Below are 13,788 nucleotides of genomic sequence, written 5' to 3'. Positions count from 1 at the left end.
CATTTTTTCCAATAATTTTTTTTATTTGTAAGACTTAACTTGTCAACTATCATATATAATACAGAATTGTTCCCATTTTGTCATTTGCTTTCAACTTTGTTTATGCAGCTTTTTTTCTGTATGCAAATTTTACGTTTTTAGGTAGTCAGAAAATCTCTTCCCTTATAATTTTTTCTGCTACTAGACCAATGTTTAGAAAAAGCATGCTTCCCCACCTCAAAATTATAAAAATAGTTACTTGTTCTTTTTGAGTACTGTGTGTGTTTAAGTCTTTTATCTTTAAATTTAAATCTTTGATCCATCTGGTATTTATTTTGATATGAAGAGAGTGGTTGGGATCTGGCTGTATTTCTTTTTTCTTTTCTTTTTTTCTTGACGAAATCTCACTCACTGTTGCCTAGGCTGGAGTGCAATGGCGTGTTCTCGGCTCACCACCTCTGCTTCCCGGGTTCAAGCGATTCTCCTGCCTCAGCCTTCCAAGTACCTGGGACTACAGGCACGTGCCACCATTCTAGGCTAACTTTTGTATTTTTAGTAGAGATTGGGTTTCACTATGTTGGCCAGGCTGGTCTTGCACTTCTGACCTTCTGGTCTGCCCGCCTTGGCCTCCGAAAGTGCTGGGATTACAGGCATGAGCCACCGCGCCCCTGCTCTTGCCTTGTATTGTTTTTTCAGTTGGGTGGCTGTCCCAAATTCATTCATTAAAGAAGAAGAAGCAAGAGCAGGAGCCTTTAATTTGTTCTTCTCTTCCCTAATTTGAAAGTGGCTTGTTATTTTGAATATCACATCCTCAGAAATAGCAAATCTGCATCTCAGAGAATGGATTTAATGTTTGGATACAGCCAAAGGTCATTTCATTACCAAACCATGGGGTGAATATACCATGTAAAACAGTTTGGGATCAGAACTCACAGTCTGAGTTGTAAGTGACGAGACTGCTGTCTCTCTGCTGCAGCTTCTTGGCTGGCTCTGAAGGCTCTTCCAAGGCAGATCTTAACAAGAGGACTGCTTTGAAGGGCCATTGTTGATTTGGAATGATAAAGTCTATGTTGTTCAAAAAACAAGTGCTTGTAGCAGGTATTTTTTTCACTCCAACCTGAGAATATTGCTAGGATATTGATAAGGGGTACTGAATGGTAATAAACATGTGCTCTAGAGCTCTGCCCTAATCAGCTTATTTCAGAACTCTAGTTTCATTCAGTTTCTTGCCTCTGACTCAAAATGGAGGGAGGGTGATTCTTAACAGAACACACCCACATACCCTTTTGGCAACAGCTACCTGCCAGAGATGTTGAAGAAGAGTAGCCAACCTTTACACAGCACATATTGTGTGCCAGTCATGGTCCTAAGTATAATACCTTACATGTATAAACTTCTTATAAGGTTGGTGCTCTGTACCGACTTGAATAGTATCCCCCAAAATTCATGTTGCTCCAGAACCTATGAATGTGATCTTACTTGGAAATATGGTCCTTGCACATATAATCAAGTTGAGATGAAGTTTAACTGGAAAGTCCTAGTCTAGTGACTGGTGTTGTCATAAGAAGAGAGAGAGACAGAGGGAAGATGGCCACATGAAGATGGAGGCAGAGATTGCAGTTATGCTGCTGCCAACTAAGGAATGGCTGCAGCCCTCCAAAGATTGCCAGCGACCACCAGAAACTAGAAGAGACAAGGAAGGATTCTTCCCTAGGGCCTTCAGAGGGAGCATGGCCCTACTGACACCTGGATTTCAGACTTGTAGCTTCCTGAACTGCGAGAGAATAAATTTCTGTTGTTTTAAGCCATGTAGTTTGTGGTAATTTTGTTATGGCAGTCCTAGGTAATTAATGTACACTCTTACCATTTTCATTTTCAGATAGAGGAAACTGAGGCCCAGAGAAGTCAAATACTTTGAGATCTCTGTAGGCCCCTACTATGCTGGCTGTGCATAGATTCTGTACCTCCTGCTGTTGCTGTTGTTGGCTCTCCACCTTTACCATGGCCATCACCTTCTGACCGTGCTGGAGCTGAGCTGCTGGAATGACTCGTTTTTCTTTGTTTTTTTCTTTTTTTTTTTTTTTGAGACAGAGTTTCGCACTGTCGCCCAGGCTGGAGTGCAGTGGCACTATCTCAGCTCACTGCAACTTCTGCCTCCTGGGTTCACACCATTCTCCTGCCTCGGCCTCCCGATGGGACTACAGGCGCCTGCCACCACGCCCAGCTTTTTTAGTGGAGATGGGGTTTCAGCGTGTTAGCCAGGGTGGTCTCAATCTCCTGACTTTGTGATCCACCCACCTCGGCCTCCCAAAGTCCTGGGATTACAGGGGTGAGCAACCCTGCTTGGCCCCTTTTTTTTTTTGGAGATAGAGTCTCGTTCTGTCACCAGGCTGGAGTGCTGTGGCGCAATCTCGGCTCACTGCAACCTCCGCCTCCCGAGTTTAAGCAATTCTCCTGCCTCAGCCTCTTGAGTAGCTGGGATTACAGGCACACGCCGCCACGCCCACCTAAGTTTTGTATTTTTAGTAGAGATGGCATTTCACTGTATTGGCCAGGATGGTTTCGATCTCTTGACCTTGTGATCCACCTGCCTCGGCCTCCCAAAGTGCTGGGATTACAGGCATGAGCCACCACACCTGGCCCGTGACTCATTTTTCTAACACATCAGGCCATAGCCTTTCTTCATGTCTTGCCTGCTTCATACTGTAAATCAGAAACTCCTCTCAGGAGGCTTCCGACTGTAGCCTGACCATCTCACCCGATCTCTTCTTCAATCCCTCTTCCCCACTCCCCTTTATTTTCCCTTTCCTATTCTGTCTTTATTTTTACTTTTCATGCAGTGTCAGAGAAGTGTAGTGACAATGTCAGGGGAGGATCCCCCAGCTGCCTCTGGCAGTTGGTTTTATGCTTCCCACTTCTGGCGTGGTATACCTTCTAGAATTTCTGTCAGTAGACAGTTCAAATCTTGTGTTTTTCTTTGGAGCTTTCAAGATCTTGCACATAGCTTATAGTTACATGGCTGTGAACAGAGAAGGGGCAGTTTCATGGTGGCATTGGCTGTGAGGGCACTTACATTGATGAATTCAACCCACCACAGTGGCTGTCTCCCCTGTCAAAGTGAGTGAGGGGATGAGAGCATTTTCTGAACCAGCTCATCTCCCTGAATAGCTTCTTGCCTGCCCCTGGGCTTTTCTGTTGGCATTTCATTGCTGGCTGTGGAATCTTGCCTCTTTTCCAATAAGACTTTTGGCTTTAGATTCTGTTCTTGTTCTTACCCACTCTCGCTAAACTGAACTCCAGGAACCACATCTCTCTTGTTTGCTGCTGCATCCCAGGACTGAGCAAAGGCCTGATACTTACTAATCCCTCAAGAAATATTTATTGAATGAAGAAATGAATATTGACCTGGAAAGTTCAAACTCTTGGTTTTCCTTTCTTGTTCCTAAAGTTAGAGGCCAGATTAAAAATTTGTTTAACAGTCTTAAGCAATAGAAAAATTATGATGTCCCTCATACTTTCATCCCTCAGTATGTATTTTAAAAACTGTGTAAGTGCAAAATAAGTATAAAGAAACCTAGCAAAATGTAAAGAAAATGCAGCAAAATTCTGATTTTTACCATGGTTACCACTTTGATAAATATAAAATAACTTAAAATATTTGTTGTTGTACTTGTTTTGCCAGTTCCCTGAGCACATGCTGTTGAGTAATCCTGCCTGGACCAGTCCTCCTCTCACCCTAGACTTCACCTTCAGTTCCCCTTTATACCACCTGCTGAAGCTGCCAGCCAGCCTTTTCCACCACCCTCCCTCCCCCAGGGGTGTTTGGCTTCTCAGACCCTAGCCTGAGCTAGTGCCCTTGGCTCACTAGGGTCTTGCCAGGAAAGTCAAAGGAGAACATACATACTGCCAAAGAGTACCTAATAATGAGAATTCCCATGCTGAATTGTGATTTATAGTCAGCATAGCACATGTGTCAGGTGATTATACTTAGGCTGATTTTAGCCCAAATAATCTGCTTCTGTGATCCTGTTTGTGGAAAACCTAGAAATTTCTCTGTGATCCTCCTTCCTGGATCACTAAGAGACAAGTCAAGACATAGGTTCATTGTACCACCTGTATTAATTTGGACCTTGTTGAGACCATTTAAAAAAGATGTGATGCTAGAAGGTCCAGGCCTCCCACACACTGTTTCAAGGCTGTGACCATAGTCAAATCCTGTTGCTTGAGTCCAAAGAGTTTAAAATAGTGTTGGAAACCTCCTAGGGAAAACAAAAAAACAACAACACCATAACTTCCTGGGTAAGGAAGTGACATGTGCTGACTAGAGCAGGAGGGGTAGCCAAGGCTCCAAGTTCTATTCTGGACCTGCTGTTGATTTGAGGTGTGACATTCAGCAATCTGAGCTGATGTTCTGTAGCTCGGATTGGTTTCTCATCTTCCGCAGAGAGAGTGAAAAGAGGCTGTGCTTGCAGTGGAAAAGGTGAATACTGGTCTCTTGTCCTTTAGGAGAGCTTCACCATTACACATCCTGCCTCTCATTTGAATTTCCAGGCTTCTTTTTTAGAGTCTCGCTCTGTCGCCCAGCTTAGAGTGCAGTGGTGTGATCTTGGCTCACTGCAACCTCTGCCTCTGGGTTTAAGTGATTCTCTCACCTCAGCCTCCCAAGTTGCTGAAGTTATAGGTGCGTGCCATCATGCCTGGCTAATCGTTTTTTAGTAGAGATGGGGTTTCACCATGTTGGCCAGGCTTGTCTCGAACTCCTGACCTCAATTGATCCACCTGCCTCGGCCTCCCAACCAGTCTTCTTTTTTAAATGCAGAAATACCCCCCAACCCAGAGTTAATATAGAAACCCAGCAATGTTGTTTATGTTTTACTTGAATTCATTTCATCAGAATTGCATTCCTTTTAACAGTGTAATTAGATCAGCTCTTACAGGGGATGGCAGCTTCAATAGGGTTTAGGAAAGAAAAGGAAAGTTTGTGTGGGGCACACACATTGACTTTGATAGCTTGAGGATACCAGGTACATGATAATTTAGATGGATAACAGAAACTTGTGTCCGTTGAGAGCCAGGCATGTATTAGATGCTTTCACATATAATTTAATTGTAGTACAAACCAATAAAGTATTCCCATTTTTTGCACATGAGCAAGCTAAAAGTCAAAGAAGTTACATAACTTGTCCAAGGTCACACAGCTAAATAAAAGGGCTGAGCTAGGATTTATTTCTCCTCAAGTCTGTACAACGCCAAAACCGATGCTGTTTTCACAGAGCTTTTCTGTCCCTGGTGAGATTTAGGAAAGGGTGAGAGAAAGAAGGGTGATGAGATGCCATCTTTACCTACCTCACGATTTTACTTGTTGATACGTGTTTAGCTAGAACATTCTGTTTACAGAGTCCTAGATTCTATATATAGAGATGCTGCAACAACATATGTGGGAAAGATACCAATTGGCTGTAGGTGAGGATTTCAAAAAGTCTTTGTTCTTCATCACAGTGTAGGCCACACGTGTCAAAACACCACTGGTAATTGGTTTACTGCTAAAGTGGCTCTGTCCTATCATCTACATAAAATCTGTTGATGTGGCTCACAAAGTCAGCTGTGATGGGGCTAGAGGTGAGGGTGTGGTGTATATATTGCATTTACTGGAGCTGGTGGCACCTGTTGTGTGACTATTAACATTGAATGATTAGTGAGTAAATAAGAGGTGTCTCGGCCGGGCGCCGTGGCTCACACCTGTAATCCCAGCACTTTGGGAGGCCGAGGCGGGCGGATTACCTGATGTCGGTACTTTGAGACGAGCCTGACCGACATGGAGAAACTCTGTCTCTACTAAAAATACAAAATTAGCTGGACGTGGTGGCTCATGTCTGTAATCCCAGCCACTTGGGAGGCTGTGGCAGGAGAATCACCTGAACCTGGGAGGCAGTGGTTGCCATGAGCCGAGATCGTGTCTTTGCACTCTAGCCTGGGCAACAAGAGTGAAACTCCATCTCAAAAAACAAACAAACAAAAATTATGTGTGTCTCTTTTTTTCTTTTCCAAGGGAGACCAGATAGCAGTGGGTGCTGGCACACATTCAGGGATCCTGGCCCCTGGGCTAGCAGAAGAGATGGCTTGAAGGTGTCAGGTGATGAAATACAAAGAGCTGGTCTGTCAAGTAGTATAATTTCAGGGCACCAAGAATGTGTCCTGCCCCTCAAAAACTTGCCCTAGCTGTTTGCTATTGTTTGGAATCCCACAATTGAAATTTCTTTTTCTTGATTTAAATCTTTGAGACCCTGTTAAAAATGAAGAGACTCTAGGAAGGGCTTTGATTGTGAAACATCTTGGTCATGTTAAGTGGAAGTGTGAATGAGTTTATAAGATTGATTTCTGAGAACTAGACTGAGGAAGGGATAGAGAGGAGAAGGCACTGTGCTCCTAGTTGTAGGGACAGGAAGGAGACGCCAATGAGTTTGAGATAAAGGCCTTGAAGAGAGATGCTGGGTCCGTAAAAAAATACTTGGTTTCCTTCCCAGTTTTGTCTGAGAAAAAACAAGCAGCTGAGGGTGGTGATGATGGAGGCCCGTGACTCCCAAACAGGGTGTGCTGGGTGGGTAGATTTCCCACCAGCATGTTCGGATGGAAGCACAGTGTTTTGTGGAGAGCAGCTGACAGCTAGAATGTAACCAGGAGTGCTGGACCTTTGGGTCTGTGGTTTACTGTGATGTCCTCAGACAAGACTGTCACAGATCTTAGAAGGGGGGAGGCACAGCTTCCGAGAAATGATGCAAAATGGTGGCGCAAAAGAGGCCACCAGTGGCAACAAGGGCAGGGCATTTCCTTCGTGGCTGGTGGTCACGGACAACTTCTGGTCTCAATTTCCCAATGAGCTATGCTAAGAGCTTGACCGGAAAGCAAAATAAGTCATGCCAAAAGCAATGACAAAGCACTTGAGGTGTCCATGCAAAGGTACAGTTCCTCGTGCACTAATTTTGTGGAGCCAAAATAGCTGATCCAGAAGCTGTGAAGATAGTCCCTGTGATTAAGACACACAACTTTTTTTTTTTTTTGAGACAGAGTCTCACTCTGCCGCCCAGGCTGGAATGCAGTAGAGCAATCTTGGCTCACTGCAACTTCCGCCTCCTGGGTTCAAGTGATTCTCCTGCCTTAGCGTCCCAAGTAGCTGGGATTACAGGTGCGCACCACCACACCCAGGTAATTTTGTATTTTTAGTAGAGATGGGGTTTCACCTTGTTGGCCAGGCTGGTCTTGAACTCCTGGCCTCAGGTGATACACCCACCTTGGCCTCCCAAAGAAGGCATACGACTTTATTGGCCTGAGTTCTGCCAAAGAGAGACCCTTCCTAGTTGACTTGGCATCATCTTTCATTCACCAGTCCTCTCTAACTGCCTTTATGATTAGAATTCTCATAGCATTTTCTCCCCTAAGGGCATATTTTGCAGAGGCAACTCAAATCTCAGTGACTTTCTGAGCTCCTTACAATTGGGTTTATGGATACCTCCACCCCGAGGTTCAATTTCACTGTCCATATTCCTATCCTAAGTCTAGAGCACTTTATTTTTGATCCAGACTTTTGGCTTTACTGAGGACTCTTGGGTTGTAGCTAATTGTTTTGGACACATTTCCCTAGTGGGCAGCCTAGGAATGGCCTCTTCTCCCTATCCCCCAAGTTTGGCAAGGTCTGTACCTCCTACCTTAATGGAATCAGCACTAGTTGAGATTTCTGAACCTCCCACACCATTTCCTCTCCTTTCAACCCCTGCAGCCTCATACATGAGGTCTAGTGGAAAGCACGATCTGCTGATCACTAGGATATTAGAAACAGTGTCTCCAGTAGGGAGGAACTCCTGGGCATGTGTTCTGTGCCCTGAATGACAGCTCTCTGCCTATCAGTTTCTGCTTTCCTGCCATCTCACCTTTATTTTGACTTTTACCTAGAAATACAAGCATTGTCTTGTTTCTCTGCCTGGACTTCCTAACCCTGTCCAGGAGTAAAGCCCTGCTGTCAGTCCCTCACCAGGGACTTTCCACCCTTCCCCTGGCCAGGTCACTTATCTGATACTAGAGCCTTTTCTTGCATCTAGGCTTTAGTAGGTAGAGTTCTGTCCATGCACAGATCTCCCTGTGTTGACCACCTTGAACTTTGCCACCTACTCTTTGGGCTAATTAGATGTCATGCCAGTCTGTCCCGCTGCCTTCTGTAACAAGGCTCTTAGCTTCGTTGAGCTCTTGCCCTGGATTTCATGTTAGTTGTCCAGCTGCTTCCACCTCAAAAAGAGCTTTTAATATGCATTGTAAAACTCCAAAAGGGAAGTAGACTATGTAACATTTTTCAAACGTATTTAACTAGAGATCCATTTTTTTTTTTCCTGAAGAAATATTTATTAAAATCTTACAGAATATGTGTTTGGTGGAATACAGTTTTGGAAAGAGTGAATCTTTATTCCAAAGGAATGGATATCAAATAGAGTAATTCCAGATGAAGATAATGTTACTATTACCTTCATCTGAAATTCCAGATGAAGGTAATAATCACTATTTCCTGTGTGTCTGCAAAAGGATAGATAGCTCTAATCCACAGTGGAACTCTGAAATGGGGAGGAAGGAAGAATTCTGCATTCTTTCTTCCACTTTGAATCCTCTTCTCCATCCCAGTGGAAACAGGAAGTGGTAAATGCTATGGTGTCATCATGGCCATGGCCATCACTGGCTTCTGGATACAAGATAGGAGGGCTTCTCTGAGGCTCTCTTCCCTAGGTTGGACCTCCATCAGAATTTCTCTAGAGCACTTCTGAGCACACTTCCTTCTACTCTGGGACTATATAGATCTCAGCATCAGTCTCAAGTCTTACTGCTAGTTCAGGATTTTGACGTTACACATGGGGATCAGTGCCAAATGGGAAGTAGCTCATTTTTATGGAATGGGTATGACATAAATTTTCTACCTTCCCTATTAAATTTCTCTTCTATATCTTGTGGGCAGTCTAGACTATAATATTTTTTTCAATCCTTGAATGGAGATAAGCTCATGCTCTGTGGGCAGGGTGGTGTTACAGGTGGGTTGCCATTTAAATCTGACTGGGTGGGTGACCAAGTACCAGGAATTGAAGCTGGCATAGTAACCAAAGAGCAAGCCAGTTACTTCCCCTGCATGCCATTCCCAACCAACACAGCTAGGGAAAGATCACCTGAAAGAAACCTCTAAGACTTCTGATGAAGAAATTACGGGTCCTCTTGACACCCTCATATATGTGTCTTTATTGTCGCGAGTGAGTGAGATCATTAGTTGGCTGATCTCAACTCAGATAGTTTGCTTAGCTAATCATAAGACAAACTAGATGGAAAGGCTCAGCTTTGACCATGACATTAGATATGGACGGACCATGTCCTTAGGTATATTCTTTGAATATCCAGTAAGCAGCATTCGGCATATACAAGCCCCACCTTTGGGGCCTTAGCCTGTGGCATTTGTCTATTTTTGCCACTTCTTCTGAAAGACCATGGTTTTAATTGAAGACCAGGGAGTCAGCTCGCTTATAGGAAAGTGGGAAGAAGGCTTGAAATGGGCATTCAGAGATCTTAAATAGAGCTTGTAGTTTCTTTGGTCTATAGGTATTTGCCATGTTATTTTATTTTACTTTGTTTTTGAGTCGGAGTCTCACTCTGTCACTCAGGCTGGAATGCAGTGGCGCAATTTCGGCTCACTGAAACCTCCACCTCCCGGGTTCAAGTGATTCTTCTGCTTCAGCCTGCCAAGTAGCTGGGATTACAGGTGCCTGCCAATGCACCCAGCCAATTTTTGTACTTTTAGTAGAGACGAGGTTTCACCATCTTGGCCAGGCTGGTCTTGAACTTTTGACCTCATGATCCACCCGTCTCGGCCTCCCAAAGTGCTGGGATTACGGGCATGAGCCACCGTGCCCAGCTGGTATTTGCTAAGTATTAATTGGCCTATAACTGTGGAAAACTTGTTAGCAGCTTTAGGAAGGCTGTTAGGGAAAGTCTTAGGTTGCAGTGAGCTGAGATCACGCCACTGCACTCCGGCCTGGGTGACAGAGCAAGACTCCATCTCAAAATAAATAAATAAAAATTTTAAAAATGAATAAAGAGACAAAGTCTTGCTCTGTCACCCAGGCTAGAATGCGGTGGTGTGATCACAGTTCACTGCAGCCTCAAACTCCTGTGCTCAAGCAATCCTCCTGTCTCAGCCTCCCTGAGTAGCTGAGATTACATAGGTGGGTGCCACTATGCCCAGCTGTCTCTACTCCCTCTATGTATTGTCTCTAGATGATGCCATCTATATTTATTGGTTCAGCTACCACTAATACATCAAGTACTTTAATACTATCATCCCCCACCTGGATTTCTCTGTCTTCTGAGCTTCTTACTCATAATAGCCAAACACTATTGGCATTGTAACCTGGATAGTTCTTAAGCATCTTAAACTCAACATGTTTCAAGCCAAATTATATTCTTCATCAAACCATTCTTTTTCCCCGTTCCAAACCTCCTCCTCCTCCTCATTTCCTTGATTTAGGAGCATCACCGACTAGGGTCATTTAACGTGCTTTAGCATCACTGTCTTCCATTCCCCCACTGGGAATTTAATAGGCTCTGGTTGTGATGTAAGATGTCTAGGATGTGGTTCTTTCTTTTCTTATTCAAGAACAATTAAAGGTTAAGCTGAGATTCAGACTCTAAGTAAAATGGAAGTCCTGGAGAGGAAGCATCTGAGGGCTAGAACCTTGAGAGAAAACTTGAGAGTTGACTAAGGCCACCCTTAGGTGCAGTAGGGGCCAGAAGACCTCTTTAGGAGCATGCAGAATGGAGAAGAGGTGGGGCGTATGATCCTCAGTTTGTTTCTTGTGCAAGCAAAGTAATTGGCACCTCCCCTGCTGGCTGTTTCTGTAAATCACTGTGGAACCTCATGTAATTTGGTTTAAGAGTCTAAGGATTCAGCATCCTAGTGTAACCCATCAGCTACCTGGAGTCATCCTTCTCCTTAAAGTTTTGGCTTAAAATGTCATTCTTCAACTTACAGCAGGAATTGTCCTGATTCCTTCTTCAGATTTCTTCAAATTCCCAGGTGCTCTGATTTTGAGCTCTTGCTTCCTCTGAATTTGTTCAGATTATGGATAGTTTACTAGATCAAGTACACTGTCCTTGTTTCCATCCACATTGATACAGATGTAGAACTCACAGCTAAAGCCTTTATATGTGTTGCAGACTTTTATCAAAGGTTTGGGATAATGGAGAGAATTGAACATTGAACACAGCAACAAAGTAAGCAACTTGAATTCTAATACTGGTTATTCCTGTTCCTCAGAGTACTTTTGCCCACCCCTCCAGTAGGGATTTGTCATTACTCATATCACCCACATATGTTGGCCTTGTGTTTTTTGTTTTTTTGTTTTTTTTTTTCCTGAGATGGAGTTTTGCTCTTATTGCCTGGGCTGGAGTGCAATGGCACGATCTCGGCTCACCGCAACTTTTGCCTCCCAGGTTCAAGTGATTCTCCTACCTCAGCCTCCCAAGTAGCTGGGATTACAGACATGCGCTACCACGCCTGGCTAATTTTTGTATTTTTGGTAGAGACAGGGTTTCTCTCTGTTGGTCAGGCTCGTCTCAAACTCCCAGCCTTGGGTGATCTGCCCACCTCGGCTTCCCAAAGTGCTGGGATTACAGGCGTGAGCCACCTCACCCTGCCGGCCTTTGGCCTTTTATAATCTTATCTTTCTCTCCTCTGCAAACTCTCCTTAGCATATTACCACTAGAACTCCAAATACTTCTCTCATTCCATTTTGCAAGCAATTTAACTCTCTCAAACTCTTCATCCTAAAATCACTTCTGGGTTCACTTCTGTATGTTCAGAGCCCACCAAGGGGAATAAAGAGCTTCATACTTTTTTTTTTTTTTTTTTTTGAGATATGGTTTTGTTCTGTTGCCAAGGCTGGACTGAAGTGCTATGATGTGATCATAGCTCATTGTAACCTCAAACTCCTGGCCTTAGGCAATCCTCCCACCTTAGCCCCCTGAGTAACTAGCACTTAGCCCCCTGAGTAACTAGCACTTAGCCCCCTGAGTAACTAGGTGGTGCTCACCACCAGACCTGGCTATTTTTTTTTGTTTTTTAGTGACAGGGTCTTGGTATGTTGCCCAGGCTGGTCTCGAACTGGCCACTGGCCTCAAGCAGTTCAACTTCCTTGGCCTCCCAAAGTGTTGGGAGTACAAGCATGAGCCACTCTGTCCAGCCTTCATGAATATTTCTTTAGCTACACAAAGAATAATCTGTAGACCCTCTGATGTTTACTTTTCCATTATCTTCCCTCTTTTGAAGGTATTTCTTGTTTTGAACATCACTTACTGCTTATCCTCATAATGGTTTTACATTGAAGGATCTATGGAGGAAAAATAGGAGGATATTCTAGGTAAAGGCAACAATAAAAGCAGCAACCTTCATAAAACCTGTTGTGGATAAATGAAAAACTAGTCCAACTGGGAAGAAGGATTCTTGTCAAGGAGGACAGCTCAGAATAGATTAGAAAGTCCAGAAACAGACCTAGGTTTCAGCAGGGAAGGATAGTGTTAGGACAAATGATATAGGACAACTGGCTGACAAGAAAAAAAATTTCTGTCACCATATAGCAAAATTAATTCTAGATGGATTACAAGTTTTTACATAAAAACTAAAGTAATAAATGTACTAGAAGATAATTTTTTTTTTAAAGTATGGCACTAAAGGCAGAAACTATAAAGGAAAATGTGTGATGAAATAGCTAAAAAAAAGTAACAGCATAAGCAAAATTAAAAGTCGATGACAAATTGGTTAAAAACAATTTTCAACATATCTCTAATGTACACAGAGCTTTTACACATTAATAGGAAAAAAAGCAAATACCACAAAAAAATAGACCACAGTCATAGAAGAATGAAATCAAATGTGACTAACAAAGCATGTAGAAAATGCTATTTCAGCCAGGCACAGTGGCTTCTGCCTGTAATCCCAACACTTTGGGAGGTTTCTACAAAAATAAATTAGCCAGGAGTGGTAGTGCACACCTGTAGTCCCAGCAGTAGCTCAGGAGGCTGAGGCACAAGAATGGCCTGAACGCAGGAGGCGGAGGATGTAGTGAGCTGAGATCACGCCACTGCCCTCCAGCCTGGGTGACAGAGCAAGACTCTGTCTCAAAAAAAAAAAAAAACAAAAACAAAAGGAAATAGGCTAGGTGCAGTGGCTCATCATTCCTGTAATCCCAGCACTTTGGGAGGTTGAGGCAGGCAGATTGCTTGAGCTCAGGAGTTTGAGGAGAGCAGAGTAACAAGTCACTGATAATGCCAAGGTGTTTGTCTATACCAAAATTGGAAGGTTACCTGTCGTGATAGAAATGGGGCTAACTGGAAAGGGGAGCCACTCCTCTAGAATGGGAAGATGGATTTGTTTCCTGGGGTTGAATTTGAAGAGCTAGAGGTACATCCAAGAGGAAATGTTTTATAGGCTGGAGATTTCCATTTAGAGAAAAAAAATACTTCTAAAGTAGAAACAGTAGGTGGGAGTGGAGACTCCCTAGATTTGGCACCCTTGACAGGCTTGGAGGGGAGGTGGTATTTTGGTTCTTCCCTTCCTGCCGGAAGTCTCCTTGAGAGACACTGGAGAGGAGTGTGTGGTCTCAATTAGAACCTGAAGAGTAGAGACTGGGGAGAGGTAGGAGTGGGCAGTAATCATAAACAACAGCCACAACAGCATTTAAAAATTACTTTAGGCTGGGCGCAGTGGCTCATGCCTGTAATCCCAGCACTTTG

General features: G+C 43.7%; 1 long non-coding RNA gene across 3 annotated transcripts in view; it reads left to right on the top strand.

Moving 5' to 3' along the window:
* The window catches only part of LOC111550557, a 113,628-nt gene that overhangs the window by 37,886 nt on the left and 61,954 nt on the right, over positions 1–13,788 (top strand). Inside the window, exon 4 of one of the 3 annotated variants that reach the window (XR_002734096.1) lies at positions 402–462. The exons of the other annotated variants lie outside the window; for them this stretch is intronic. This is a non-coding gene — a long non-coding RNA (uncharacterized LOC111550557). Of the gene's footprint in view, positions 1–401; positions 463–13,788 lie in introns of those variants that run through there. 3 annotated transcript variants of the gene reach the window in all.

This window comes from Piliocolobus tephrosceles, chromosome 15, assembly GCF_002776525.5.
Source record: "Piliocolobus tephrosceles isolate RC106 chromosome 15, ASM277652v3, whole genome shotgun sequence".
NCBI classification, from domain to species: Eukaryota; Metazoa; Chordata; class Mammalia; order Primates; family Cercopithecidae; genus Piliocolobus; species Piliocolobus tephrosceles.
Note: the sequence above shows the minus strand (reverse complement) of the source record. Positions and strands in the feature narration are given on the sequence as shown.